This window comes from Stomoxys calcitrans, chromosome 3 (genome assembly GCF_963082655.1).
Source record: "Stomoxys calcitrans chromosome 3, idStoCalc2.1, whole genome shotgun sequence".
NCBI classification, from domain to species: Eukaryota; Metazoa; Arthropoda; class Insecta; order Diptera; family Muscidae; genus Stomoxys; species Stomoxys calcitrans.
The window spans coordinates 81010102-81025172 of NC_081554.1; the positions used below are offsets into that span (position 1 = coordinate 81010102).

General features: G+C 39.2%; 2 protein-coding genes across 2 annotated transcripts in view; one reads left to right on the forward strand and one right to left on the reverse strand.

Moving 5' to 3' along the window:
- Positions 1–15071, forward strand: part of LOC106093852 (adult cuticle protein 1) — a 405361-nt gene that overhangs the window by 356173 nt on the left and 34117 nt on the right. The window lies entirely within an intron of this gene.
- Positions 1–15071, reverse strand: part of LOC106085680 (protein split ends) — a 121866-nt gene that overhangs the window by 106464 nt on the left and 331 nt on the right. The window lies entirely within an intron of this gene.

The following is a 15071-nucleotide window of genomic DNA, read 5'->3' on the forward strand; positions in this document are numbered from 1 at the left end:
GTTCATAACCTGATATAGCTGCCATATTAACCGATCTTGGGTCTTGACTTCTTGAGCCTCTAGAGGGGGCAATTCTTATCCGAATGGAATGGAATTTCGCACGAAGTGTTTTGTTATGATACCCAACAACTGTGCCAAGTATGGTTGAACTGGGTCCATAACCTGATATAGCTGTCATATAAACAGATCTGGGGATTTGACTTCTTGAGCTTTTAGAGGGCGCAATTCCTATCCGATTTGGCTGAAATTTTGCATGACGTATTTCATTTTTACTTTCAACAACTGTGTCAAATAAGGTTCAAATCGGTTCATAACCTGATATAGCTGCCATATAAACCGATCTGGGATCTTGACTTCTTGACCCCTAGAGGTCGCAATTATTATCCGATTTGCCTGAAATTTTGTATATGGGATCTGTATCGGTCTATAGCCCGATACAGATCCCATATAAATCTTTCTCTCTATTTTACTTCGTGAGCCCCAATGGGCCCAATTCTTATACGAATTGGCTAAAATTTTACACAGGTCTCCAACATATAATTTAATTGTGGTCCGAACCGGACCATATCTTGATATCGTTTTAATAGCAGAGCAACTCTTTTCTTATATCCTTTTTTGCCTAAGAAGAGATGCCGGGAAAAGAACTCGACAAATGCGATCCATGGTGGAGGGTATATAAGATTCGGCCCGGCCGAACATAGCACGCTTTTACTTGTTTAAAACTAACGGTACTGGCCATGTGTTCATGTCTGTAACATCCTGCGCTGGCAAATGTGCTTTCAATTTAGTCTTCTTTAAGATCTTGTTGGGAGATCGGTTTATATGGGAACTGTGTCAGGTTATAAACCGATTTGGACCGTACTTGGCGCAGTTGTTGGTAGTCAATTCCGATATGGCTATCGTGATTTCGACAGACGGACGGACATGGCTAGATCGACAAAGACGTCGAGGCGATCAAGAATATACAAACTTTATGCGGTCTTAGACGAATGTTTTGAGATGTTACAAACTGAATGCCTAGATTAGTACCACCATCCTATCGTGGTGGGTATAAAAATTTGGATCTATTACTCATGGCAAAAATAGTAGAGTGCTATCGTGATTTCGACAGACGGACGGACATGGCTAGATCGACAAAGACGTCGAGGCGATCAAGAATATACAAACTTTATGCGGTCTTAGACGAATGTTTTGAGATGTTACAAACTGAATGCCTAGATTAGTACCACCATCCTATCGTGGTGGGTATAAAAATTTGGATTTATTACTCATGGCCAAAATAGTGGGCATCGATAAGTATACCGATGGACTCAGAATCACTTTCTGATTCGATTTGGTCATGTCCGTCCGTCTGACAGTCTCCAGGACAAGCTTTATATGTCATAAATGCGTCGTATGTTTACGGTTAAAGGCCATAGGAATTGCTAAACATCTACTATTTCGCGAGAACCCCTGGCACAACCAACCATTTTAAATAATTTGTTTATTTTGGACGCGGGTGCGTATGATAAACATTCCATAATTATTATTATCATACCACATACGCCGCCTTGGTCTTTCATATTCAATATCAAAATACTGCCCCTTATGCAAATGTAAATCTACCAGTTTTTATGCTTGAAGCTTCATTCAAATTGTTTCCAATATCTTTTTCTACATAGCAGAAGCTGTACCCGTCTTTAAGCATAAAATTGAATTGGACAGCACTTATAGATATGTGAGAAGTTCCTTAATTTTAAGGTACAGTTCGGTTAAAGTTTCGACCAAATTTTTCAAAATATTGTGATTTGTGATGAACAACCATACACATTTTAGGGCATTTTGGCTGATACATATTTCGATGTGTTACAAACGGAATGACTAGATTAGTTACCCCATCCTTTAGTGGTGGGTATAATAATAAGTTGTAGGTGACCCTCTGTGCTGATGCTCAATATGGTCCAAATCCATGCATATTTCCCTTTCAAAAGCTGGTGTTTCTAACCAAACTTCAAATTTATATTAAAATTAAGTTGGCGATTTGTATTGGGTTGCTGGTTGGCGGGATCTTTAGTTCGCCTTAACTGAATTTAATGCATTTTTACTTGTCGCCTACTCTCTTACAAGCCAAAAAAACACGCTGGACCATTTTTTAAAATTCACTCAAAACTAAAACTGGAAAATATACTCTAAGAAAAGTTAAGAAATAATACTTACGTGCACTTGATTAAGTCAGCATAATCCGTCGGCGATAGAGCAAATTCTATATCCATTTCTTTAATCAACACAGTTGGTTTTGGCTTTGGAAGCTTACGACGATGACTATGCGATTTTTGTGATCTTTTTCGGCTATTACCAGTTTGGTGTCGTTGCGATGATTTTCGATCCTTTTGCTTTGCCCGTTTTCGTCCAGCAGATGGGCCATTTACAAAACCACCCCCAGGTCCACCGAACCCGTGGCTATTCTTGTGCATTGTTTCATTATCATTACCGGAAGTTCCTGCATATTTGCCACTTCCGGGTGATGATGATCCCAAGCAGGCTGATTTCCTACGCGTAGCCTCGTCAATGGTGGGATCAACATTCTTTTCCACGAAACTATCACGACGCCAGGAGGGCGCCAATGCCAGTATGGAGTTATTGTTGTCATTGTAGCCCTCATAGTTGTATCGCTTCCTAAGCGTTATGCCCGACAGGAACTCTAATGTTTGCCAGACGTTCATGTGATTCGATTCAAAGAAATGTTCATCCTCAACTGACCAGGCATTGCGAGTGATACGGTTCGCAAGCATCATGGTTACGGTGGCACACTTGATTTGGGTACGATTTGGTGATGTCGTCGCACCTTCATCACCCTGGGATGTGGCACAAATGGAGGTGGTCGATGGCACTGCATTTTCTTCCGGCACATGTAATGCAACATGCTGTGGTGACGTGGATGGGGACGGGGACGGGGACTGGCAACGAGTTGGGGTGTTGTTGGCTATGGAATCCTGCGAGCAAATCAAATCAATCGAGTTCATACTACGAGCCTGGCATATGCTCCAATTATTCCGGATATACGTAGCAATTGCCTCGAATTCAATTTGATGTTTGGAAAATTGTTTAGTTTATTTCATTTGAACTTCTAATTTAAAACACGTCAAACTTGTTATTAGCGTATGCAAATTTCACAAACTCACGTCGCCAACTGAAACCTGCGAAAAAGCGTTACCTCGAACTTTAGGTTCATTTGCAGCCATTGGACTGGCAACTTGCGATATTTCGCGTTACTTTTCTTTTCATTTCACTAAAAGGACCTCAACTTTTAGTTTGCTATATTTTCGTGATATTGGTTTTCACTTGCGTTTCATGTTTTTTTGAACGACAACAACAACAGACTGTCGGGTGAAAAAAGTTGGTGTTGCAAGTAAAGTGTCTGCTTGTGTTATGACAGTTAATATTTTATACGTGCAACACTTTTGTAACACTTTTTTTATTCCCCCATTCTTTTTCAGCCATAGTCACTATTGCCCCAATGCCAAAAGCACTGCCAGGTCGCACTTGTTTTCATTGCGCCCACACTCCGAACTCAAGAGCCATGTATTGTACTGTTGCATAGCAGCCGCACACGAATAGTTCCTAAAGTGCCTACCTATTCATACTTCCCAAGGATAACACCCAACCATATATTTTTGTGCTTTTGTTGTACTTTCAACAGCAGTGCTTTCATTTGCTTCAATTTATGAGCCATCAATTCATAATTTCTATTTAGGTTTTTTTTCTTTTTTTTTTACTTTCGATTACTCTTGTCTAACTCCATTGTAATTTTCACCCATCTCCTTCAGAAATCAACTTTTGTTTTGAATACCCTACAAAAGTTCTGCAAGCAGTCACAAATGTTGATTGTGATTTGTGATTGATTTGTGAAACTTGAAACATTGTTTATATCTATTGAAGATGCCACTGAGGGGCACAGGTTAGCATGTCAACCTATAACGATCAAAGCCTGCGCTCGAATCGTAGCGAGAACAAATGTAAGCGACATTTGTGAGCATAAAACTTGGAACCGATGTTGTAAGCCATAAGATTGGTTTTTAGGCCAAATTTCATCAAAATCAGGTGAAAATGTACGCTTCTATGAACTGAAGAACTCAAATCCGGGGATCGGTCTATATGGGGGCTATATCTATTTATAGACCGATTCAGGTCCTACTAGGCATGGATGATGGAAGTCATAACACAAGTCCTTTAAGCCAAACAGGATGAAAATTGAGGCTTCTAAGGGCTAAAGAAGTCAAATCAGGTGATCGGTTTATAAGGGACCTATATTTGTTTATAGACCGATTAGGGTCATGATCGGCATGGATGTTGGAAGTTATAACTCAAGTCTTTTTTCAAATTTTCAGCCAAGTCGAATGAAAATTGAGGCTTCTAAGGGCTCAAGAAGTCAAATCTAGGGATCCGTTTATATGCGGGTTATGTCTGTATATGGACCCATACGGATCATACTTGACACGGATGTTGAAAGTCATCACACAAGTCTTTTTTCCAAAGTTTAACCAAATCGGATTAAAATTGAGGTAACTAAGGGCTCAAGAAGTCAAGTCAGGGGATCGGTTTATATGGGTGCTATGTATGTTTATAGACCGATTCGGATCATACTTGGCATGGATATTGGTAGTCATAAATCATGGTTTTGTTTCAAGTTTTAGCCAAATCGGCCGAGAGAGGCTTCTAGGGGCTCAAGAAGTCAAATCCGGGGATCGGTTTATATGGGGCTATGAACAAAGAAGAGTCTTAACACAACTCACTGTAGAGAAATCTATTACAAGTCACTGTACCAAATTTCAGCGAAATCGGATAATAATGAGCCTAATACCTTAAATATGTTCCATTTACGAATTTATACTGCTTATTGACAAAAAAAAAAACAATCTATGCAAAGTTTCGGCTCAATATCTCTATTTTGTACAACGGCTAATTTCATGACCTTCAACATACGTGTCCCATATGGTCTGAATCGACCCATAGCTTGATACAACTCTCATATAAACTGACCTCCTGATTTTGCTTCTGGAGTCCCTATAAGGCACAATTCTTATCCGAATGAACTGAAATATTACATAATGACTTCTACATTGTTCAGCATTCATTTATGGTCCGAATCGGACTATAACTTGATACAGCTCCAATAGCACAACAGTTCCTATTCAATATTCTTTGTTTGCCTAAAAAGAGATACTGCGCATAGAACTCGACAAATTCGGTCCATGGTGAAGGGTATATAAGATTCGGACCGGCACGCTCTCACTTGTTAAAGACTGTAGCGTGATTTCAACAGATAGACGGACGGACATGGCTAGATCGTCTTCTAGGGTCGGAATGACAACACCATTTTGTAAAAAAAGCTGCAAACAGAACAAATGGAAGCGGCATACTCCACTTGACTGACCCAACTGCTTAATGAAAGCACTCCTTGTTCCGATGATATAATAGCGCAGTGGCAAACTATTGCCCACTCCATGGAAAATGCCGCGAAATCCGTACTTGGGTAACGGAAGCCTCCTCCAAGAAACACATGGTACGACCAAGAGTGTCGAGATGCTACTGAAGCCAAGAATTCGGCGTATAGAACAACCTTGCGTCTATTCCGCAGAAAGAAAAAAGAAATGGAAAGACATGAGTTTGAGCGAATTGAGATGTACAGGAATCAGAATGAAGTCCGGAAATTCTACCAAAGAATTAAAAATCAAACCGATGGCTTTGGTGCAGGCACATCCTCCTGCAGGAAATCTGGTAACTGACACAGATAACATGCTGAGGATATAGAAAGAACATTTTACCCAACTGCTAGTGTCCAATGTTGGCGGCGAAGAGGATACCGCAGAACCAATCCCTGAGAATGTTTACCTCCTAGTCAGAATGAGGTCCAAGTAGCAGTGACCCGACTATAGAACAACAAGGCAGCAGGAGACGACGGGTTACCTGCTGAACTATTTAAGTCCGTAGGCGACACGCTGATAAGGCGTATGCATCAGCTAATCTGCGCAATCGCATACAAGATACTCTCGAGCGTACTGTGTGAAAGATTCAAACCTAAAGTCAATGAGACACTGATACTACCCGTGCTGTTATACTTGAGAACCTGAGGCATGGGTACTCGTGAAAGCAGATGAGGCAGCGCTTTGGCACTTGGAACGCTATTCTACGTTCGGCAAGTGGAACAAATATTCTGTCATAATCAATTAAACAACAATAAGAAATAAGTATTGCGTAGGTATATTTTGTTGTCGTCGTAGGTCGTCAAAAATCGTTTCCTTTACTATTTGTTTGCCACATTTGCCAAAAGAACCAATTTTATGTGCCATTAAAGTTAGTTTTGATTTGATTTGGGTATCACTTAAACGAATAGCAGGTGGTGTTGGCATAGTGTTAAAAGGCTTTTATTTTCTTTGCACTTTTGTGTGGGAAAACAAATATTTATTGAATACTTATTTTTATTTTTGATTTTTGAGAAAATCATTTAAAATTTTCATTTTTAATTCTAATTTTAAATTTTTATACCATACTACTGTGCTGCAGGTTATACTAATTTAGGTCATTAGCTTGCAACTCCCATTAAGAAGAGTGATAGATCCATCGATTAACTAGAATCATGTTAATGGAAACCTTACCTATATATAAACCAGTAAGGAAAGGCAAAAGTCGAGTCGAGCCGCCTTTATTATACCCTACACCACCGAGTATACGTAATACTTTTAATAGATAGCACTTATATCTAAATTTAGTCGGACTTTAATTTTGCATACCTATTGAAATATCGAATAGAACTTTATACGGTTTTCCTATGATGGTACGAAAATTGTGGCTTTTACAGCCATAAAAGCCGAAACGTATAAAAGATATATATGGGAGTTTTATTTAAATCGATTTTGAAGAAATTTTGCACACGTATTGGGATGTCAATTAAACCACCTCACGAAAAATTTTGTAGATATCGGACCAAAATTGTGGCTTCTACAGCCTTAAAAGGCCATATCGGATGAAAAATATATATGGAAGCTATATCTAAATCTGGACCGATTTTTATGAAACTTTGCACATATGTGAGGACGTTGAATAAAACGGCCCATGCCAAATTTTGTAAAGATCGGACCAAAATTGTGGCTTCTACAGTCTTAAAAGGCCATATCGGATGAAAAATATACATGGGAGCTATATTTAAATCTGAACCGATTTTGATGAAATTTTGCACATATATCAAAACGTTGAATAAAACGCTCCATGCCAAATTTTGTAAGGATGGGACCAAAATTGTGGCTTCTACAGTCTTAAAAGGCCATATCGGATCGGTATCTCTATTGTGCCGTTTCAGGCTATATACCGATGCTGTTTCAGGCTATAGACCGATTCAGACCATATTTGACACATATTTTGAAGGTCATGACACATATGTTGAAGGTCGTTGTACAAATTTTCAGCCAAAACGGATAGTATTGGGTTGCCCAAAAAGTAATTGCGGATTTTTCATATAGTCGACGTTGACAAATTCTTTCACAGCTTGTGACTCTGTTATTGCATTCTTTCTTCTGTCAGTTATCAGCTGTTACTTTTAGCTTGCTTTAGAAAAAAAAAGTGGAAAAAAGTATATTTGATTAAAGTTCATTCTAAGTTTTATTAAAAATGCATTTACTTTCTTTTAAAAAATCCGCAATTACTTTTTGGGCAACCCAATAATTGTGCCCTCTAGAGGCTGAAGAAGTCAAGAGCCCAGGTCAGCTATATCAGATTATGTACTGATTTGCACCAGTTTTTTGGAAGTCATAACAAAACACCTCATGCAAAATTTCAGCCAAATCGGATAGGAATTGCGCCCTCTAGAGGCTCAAGAAGTAAAATAGGGCGATTGGTTTGTATGGGAGCTGTATTATGTTATGAATCGATTTGAACCATACTTAGTACAGTTGTTGAAATTCATAACGAAACACGTCATGCAGAATTTCAGCCAAATCGGATGGAAATTGCGCCCTCTAGAGGCTCAAGAAGTAAAGATCCCATATCAGTTTATATGGCAGCTATATCTGGTTATGAACCGATTTCAACCTTACTTCGTGCCAAATTTCAGCCATATCGGATAAGAATTATGTCCTCTAGAGGCTGAAGAAGTCAAGACCCAAGATCGGTTTATAAGACAGCTGTATCAAAACAAAAATATTTGAATGAGTAAAGCTTGCCGCTTGAAACTTTGCAAGAATATTTCTTATTAGTGTAGGTCAGTTATGATTGTAAATGGGCCATGGACGGATATGGGCCATTTACAATCATAACCGACCTACACTAATAAGAAATATTTTTGCAGCTTTACTCCTTCAAAAGTTAGCGTGCTTTCGACAGACAGACGGACGGACGGACATGGCTAGATCGACATAAAATTTCATGTCGATCAATAATATATATACTTTATGGGGTCTTAGACGAATATTTCGAGGAGTTACAAACAGAAAGACGAAATTAGTTTACCCCCATCCTCCTATGGTGGAGGGTATTAAAAATCGGACGCTACACGACAAATTACTTGGGCAAGTAATATCATAAGATCTGACCCAGCCCAACTGACGCCCTACTACTTGTTTTAAATTTACATCTTCCGAAATATTTTTATGAAGTACTTCTACCTTGATTACCTTATTGAAATATAGCTTGGAATATTTATTGACTCTACATTAACCCTGAATCCTAGATTAAAATATGGATGTAAGGTGTTTGTTGGGCCTACCGAAGCCATTTCTCCCCATGAGTTCTTTTTTGTTACCTAGTTTTGAAGCCAAATAACTTGGTAAATTCCAAATATTATTTTGCAACAAAACATTGTTTTGCTTTTAATCTCAATTCCAGATAACAATTACAACTGATGCAATTCATTATCCAATTTACATCAATGCATTACAGCTCTTGGCTATTATTTGAGACTTGGGTGAACGAGAATGGCCATAAAAATTAGTTTTGCTTGCAGACCTCATATAAAAAAAAAAGTTGTAGCCAGAAAATGGGAACAGAATGTGCCACCTAGCTGGCTTGCCATTTGCAATAAAAGCAAAGAGTTTAGTTTCTTTATCTTCACAAACAATGTGCCCATTGTGGCCAGTGTCTGTGGAATTGTTGCTGTCTGTGGCCACTGACTTGGGTGATATGGGCGTGTTTGGAATACTAATTATCCATGAATTGCCGACATAAGCAGCCATTCTGAAAGCTGTTGCATTTTATTTTTTCAAAAAGGCAAAACATGTTTGAATCATAACTCGCTCACTGCTACCTTAAATAATAAGAATATTATAATAATAATGGTTGATTATTATTATAAGCATTGTATCTGCTAAAATTGTATCAAGTTGAAAATAAGAATTTGCATATGTACACAGGCTGGACTAACACCCACCAGGTGTTAGGTTACCTTAACATGGTGTAAACCCTAGCAGAAAAAAAAACCATAACTTCTTTTCAAATTGCCACTTCCTTGAAAAACGCTTGCCATTATAAAACAGGCATAAATTACTATTTTTTCTGTAATATTTTAATGGAGTGAAAGTAAACAAAAACTCAACTAAATGGCACACACTCGCATTTGGGCCTGTAAAACAAATGCAAAAAACCACATTTTTGCAATCATTTGCCATTAAATCAAGTTGTAAATCATTGTAACGGATACAAGAAACAAAAAAAAAAACTATTATTGATATTATTACGCCTACCAATAAATGGATAGGGTTGCCACTATATATCAATGTTAAAAGAAAAACAAGTAAAAGCGTGCTAAGTTCGGCCGGGCCGAATCTTATATACCCTCCACCATGGAGCGCATTTGTCGAGTTCTCTTCAAGAAGTAAAATAGAGAGATCGATTTATATGGGAGCTGTATCGGGCTATAGACCGATTCAGACCATAATAAACACGAATGTTGATGGTTATGAGGGGATCCGTCGTACAAAATTTCAGGCAAATCGGATAATAATGGCAAACTCTAGAGGCTCAAGAAGTCAAGGTCCCAGATCGGTTAATATGGCAGCTATATCAGGTTATGAACCGATTTGAACCATACTTGGCACAGTGGTTGGATATCATAACAAAACACGTCGTGCAAAATTTCATTCCAATCGGATAAGAATTGCGCACTCTAGAGTCTCAAGAAGTCAAGACCCAAGATCGGTTTTTATAGCAGCTATATCAGGTTATGGACCGATTTGAACTATTCTTAACACAGTTGTTGGATATCGTAACAAAACACGTTGTGCAAAATTTCATGCCAATCGGATAAGAATTGCGCACTCTAGAGGCTCAAGAAGTCAAGACCCAAGATCGGTTTATATGGCAGCTATATCAAAACATGAACTGATATGGCCCATTTACAATACCAACCGACCTACACTAATAAGAAGTATTTGTGCAGAATTTCAAGTGGCTAGCTTTACTCCTTCGGAAGTTAGCGTGCTTTCGACAGACAGACGGACGGACGGACATGGCTAGATCGACATAAAATGTCGCGACGTTCAAGAATATATATACTTTATGGGGTGTCAGACGAATATTTCGAGTAGTTACAAACAGAATGACGAAATTAGTATACCCCCCATCCTATGGTGGAGGGTATAATAAGATGAACAAAATGAACACTATTAGCTCAGAGGTTAGCATGTCCGCATCTGGCGCTGTACTCCTGGGTTCAAATCCCGGCGAGAACAATAGCAATGATTTTCAGCCCTCTTAGTGCTGGCGACACTTGTGAGGTATATATCTTAGGTAATTATCTGTAAAACCTTCTCTTCTGTGTGATATCGCTCTGCGGCAAGCCTTTCGGACTCGGAAATAAAAAGGAGATCCCTTATCATTGACCTTAAACTTATATCGGACAGCACTCTTAAATATCAGGAAAATATTCCCGCTATTCCTTAATAGAATGTTCATGAGAACACATGGGTTCGATTTGGTATGAGGGCTTTAAGGCATAAAGGTGTCCTTCACACTTAATTCCAGCCGAATCGAATATAAGTCATACTTATAAGGGCTCAAGAAGTAAAAAAGGGAATCGGATTATATAAGGCCCATGTCTATCCATGGACCTATCTGAACGATATTTGGTATGGATGTTTGAGGGAAAAAACGTACTTCACTAGCAAAAATGAAGACCAGTCTTTAAAAAAGTGCCCAAGAGGCCAAGTTATATGACCACTTTATTTAAGAGCTTTATCCAAATCTAATCCAATGTGGCCAATTTGCAATCCCCACCGATCTACATAAGATAACTACGGCCACCACACGGTCTGGGACTTTGAGATCTATCAATGTGGTGTTCATCGATATCAGGAGAAGCTTAGCCTAGGGCGTCCACAGGTTGCGGATAGTGGAATGCATTATAAGGAGTAACTGTAATTGCAGTCACGGCCTATCAGCGGTATCGTGTGGAGAATCTCAATGAGACGTCGAATAATAAGTGCCTAAGATGCAGGATATGACAAGGCGAGTTATTGACGCCATTGGCCAAAATTTTCCTGCGGCAATCTGTCCTATGGACCGAAACGAGCTTATTCACCTATGGTAGCTTGACGAGGATCGCTCCCTCCACATGCAAATCTAGCTACAACAACACAACCACAACAACCTACACCAACAAAAAGTGTCTGTGGAAAATTTAGGATAGCGTAATTCGTTCGACCGCCATCATGATTTCGACAGACGGGCATGGCAATATAGATTTAGAATGTCAATAGGATCAGGAATATAATTACGCCAGATCGATATTTCGAGGAGCCACAAACGGAATGACTGTATAAATACACCCCTCCTCCTTTTTTCAAGTCTCAGCAAAGAAAACAGCGCTCAAAATAAAAGTAAATAAAAAATTAATAAATTTTACAATCCAGAAACTTGAATTTGAGAATTTACGAATTTTGCGCTCGAATTTAGGAAACCAGGTCATGCTGTACTTATGACACCGCTGAGGCTTGATTCAAGTAAACTTCTCTTATTTTTTTTTTTTTAATGGATATTATCATGAAAGTTTCTTAGACCTATCCGATAGGTGGCCCACCTGCTGAACCCCTAGCTGTAGATGGTGAAGATTCACCCTAAAGTCTCTGTGTGGTGGTGGAGAAGATCCACATGAGAACTAAGAAGTTAACCTTATGTAGTTTGTAAATTACTTCGGCACAGCGGGAATAGGACAGGAACAGGTCATACATCGCGGTATAGTCTAGGGGATGATTGTAAGACTGGAAGGAATAAAAGAGATTTCCGATCGGATACCTGAGAGGGCACTTCAGGTCGAGTACGAGACACCGCTACCAGCGGCATAGACTGGGATTGACGGAACTCCGGTATTGCCATCTGGTTGTTCATCCTATACGGATGGATCAAAGTTAGTTGACAGAGTGGACTTGCGGGTCTACGTTGAGAATCCGGGAACTAAGATCTATTATCATAATGCAGGCGGAGATCCGGGCGATCACGGAATGCGTGTGGTGGTGTGTTATAAACGCGAGTAGGACAAGTGTGAACATGTTTAGGGACAGTAAACTGGCCTTAAGGGCAATAAAAACCAGGACGGTGAGTCCACGAACAATCTTGGAGTGTTAGAAGCACATTTACGCATTCTTTGACGATGGCATGATCCACATAGTTTGGGTGCATGACCATAGCGGATAAAGGTAAAATGAAAAGCCATGCGATTTGGAAGTGTGGGGCAGAGGATAGCCGTCAATAAACTATTGTAGATTAACCCAAAAGCCTAATCATCTCTCTATCGGGAGATCGATCTATATGGCAGCTACATCTGAATATGGTTTGATCTGAACAACATTCAACAAAAAGGTGTAGAGGTCTACCAGAGTTAATTGTTCCAAATTTCATTGAAATCGGTTGAAAAATGCTCCTTTTATGGGCTCAACACTCTAAATCGGGATATCGGTCTATATAGCAGATATATCCAAATATGGTCTGATCTGGACCACGTTAAACAAAAAGGTCTAGAGGTCTACCAGAATTCATTGTACGAAATTTCATTGAAATCGGATGAAAAATGCTATTTTTATACACTCAAAACTCTATATCGGGAGATCGGTCTATATGGCAGCTAAATCCAAATATGCACCACATTTAACTAATAGGTGTAGAGGTCTACTACAACTCATTATTCCAAATCTCATTGAAATCAGATGAACAATGCTCCTTTTATAGGCTGAAGAATACATATCGGGAGGTCGGTCTACATGGCAGCTATATCCAAATATGATCCGATCTGGACCACTTTTGACCGCATTTGTTTTAGGTAGAGGTCTTCCGAAATTCGCTGTGCCAGATTGAATCAAAAGCTTCTAGTAACCGAACAACGATGATCAAGAGGCCGGTTTACATGGAAGGTATGTCAAGTTATAGACAGGTTTGGACCCTATTTGGCACAGTTGTTGGAAGTTGTAATGCCAAATTTCAGCCAAATCGGACAAAATTGCGACTTGTAAGGACTTAATAAATAAAATCGGGAGACCGTCTGTCGAAATCACGAAAGCGGTCGAACGCGTAAAGCTAACCGCTTAAAATGTTGCACACATACTGAATACCTAATAATGTAGGACGTTGGGTATTCCAAATGGACCATATCGGTTCAGATTTTGAGGACCTGGAAGCCAAAATTGTTGTCTGATTTGGCTGAAATTTTCCACGTAGTGTTCATGACTTCCAACAACTGTGCTAAACGGTCCAAGTACTGAGCAGGAAGATGGTAGATCTGGATGCAGCGGCGTAGGGTCTGAATGCGGATAATCACCAGATATGGGGTTCAACTCGAAGTAATCCGGAAGCGGTTCCGAGGTGGCATTAATCCCCAGGGGTGACACAAGATGGATTTTTAGCCGGTACAGTTGACAAAATAGTCCGGCATAAGGCGAGTCGTCCCATGCGTAAAGCATATTCCCATACTGACCAGCAGAACAACAACAAAAAGATGCGAGCATGATCTATGCCTTATCTCTCCAGCTTGCGAGGCCCCAACGACTGCCAAACACTATGAGACACAAGTAATCTTGCAACTGCAATACTCCAGCTAACAATATGATCCGACTTTGTCTGAATTCCGACATGTCTGCGCACGTGACAACCACTTCTTTCGATTTTAGTTACGATGTCGGTAAGACATCGGATCCGATATGGATTGATTCATATGATTGTCGAACAGAAATCGGAAAATATTGTTAGCTGGGACGTTAGTCGTTTGTAACTCACATTACGCTCGTTTGCAAGTCCCATTGTTTGTGTCGGCTAATTAGGCAAACTGAGACAGATGAACTGTTAGTATAAAGAGGAAGCTGCTGTATTAATGATGTATAGATATTTTCTTCAATAACCACATAGACCTGAAGGGGTTATAGTCTACGAAAAGGGCGATTATTCTATGATCTTAGGCTATTATTACAAAAAATTGGTCACCATATTGGGAGTACAAAATTTTCTTAGGCTTTTTATTGAACCCTTGTAAAATTCGATCTAGATGTAAATAAAACGTATTTCAAAACTAGGACTCAAACATATAATTTCAGTCTCTCAGACGGTCACGCGAAACGGCCATTGTGCGGCTGAGGGTGTGAAAATGGAAAACCTTGTGTTGTGGTTATCCATTATACAGCTTAATTTCATTCAACTCCAAAATAACCTATATTAATATTTAGGCCAAATAACAAAATCTGGCCTGTTCCGCTTCTCGAAAACTCAAAACGAACAAAATTATTGTGCCTATATTTTCAAAGTCCTCTTCTTTTATGATTTGATATATGATGTCTTCCTATCTATTGTACATGCAAACAAAAAGAATCCATACAGACATAGTAGAACCCCATAAATTGCTCAAAACCACACGCATGACTTATAAATCAAAAGCCTACTTCACGGCAACACTATTCGAAAGCCCAGCGTTAACTTCTACGTCTCCATTGTTAACAAAACGTTGATTGTTCTGTTTTGCACAAAACCAAATGCAACGCCATAAAAGATATTAGCAAAACCATAATTTGTGTATGGATAAATGGTAATAAAATTATCAAAAGGCTGTCTAATAAAGAGAAAATATC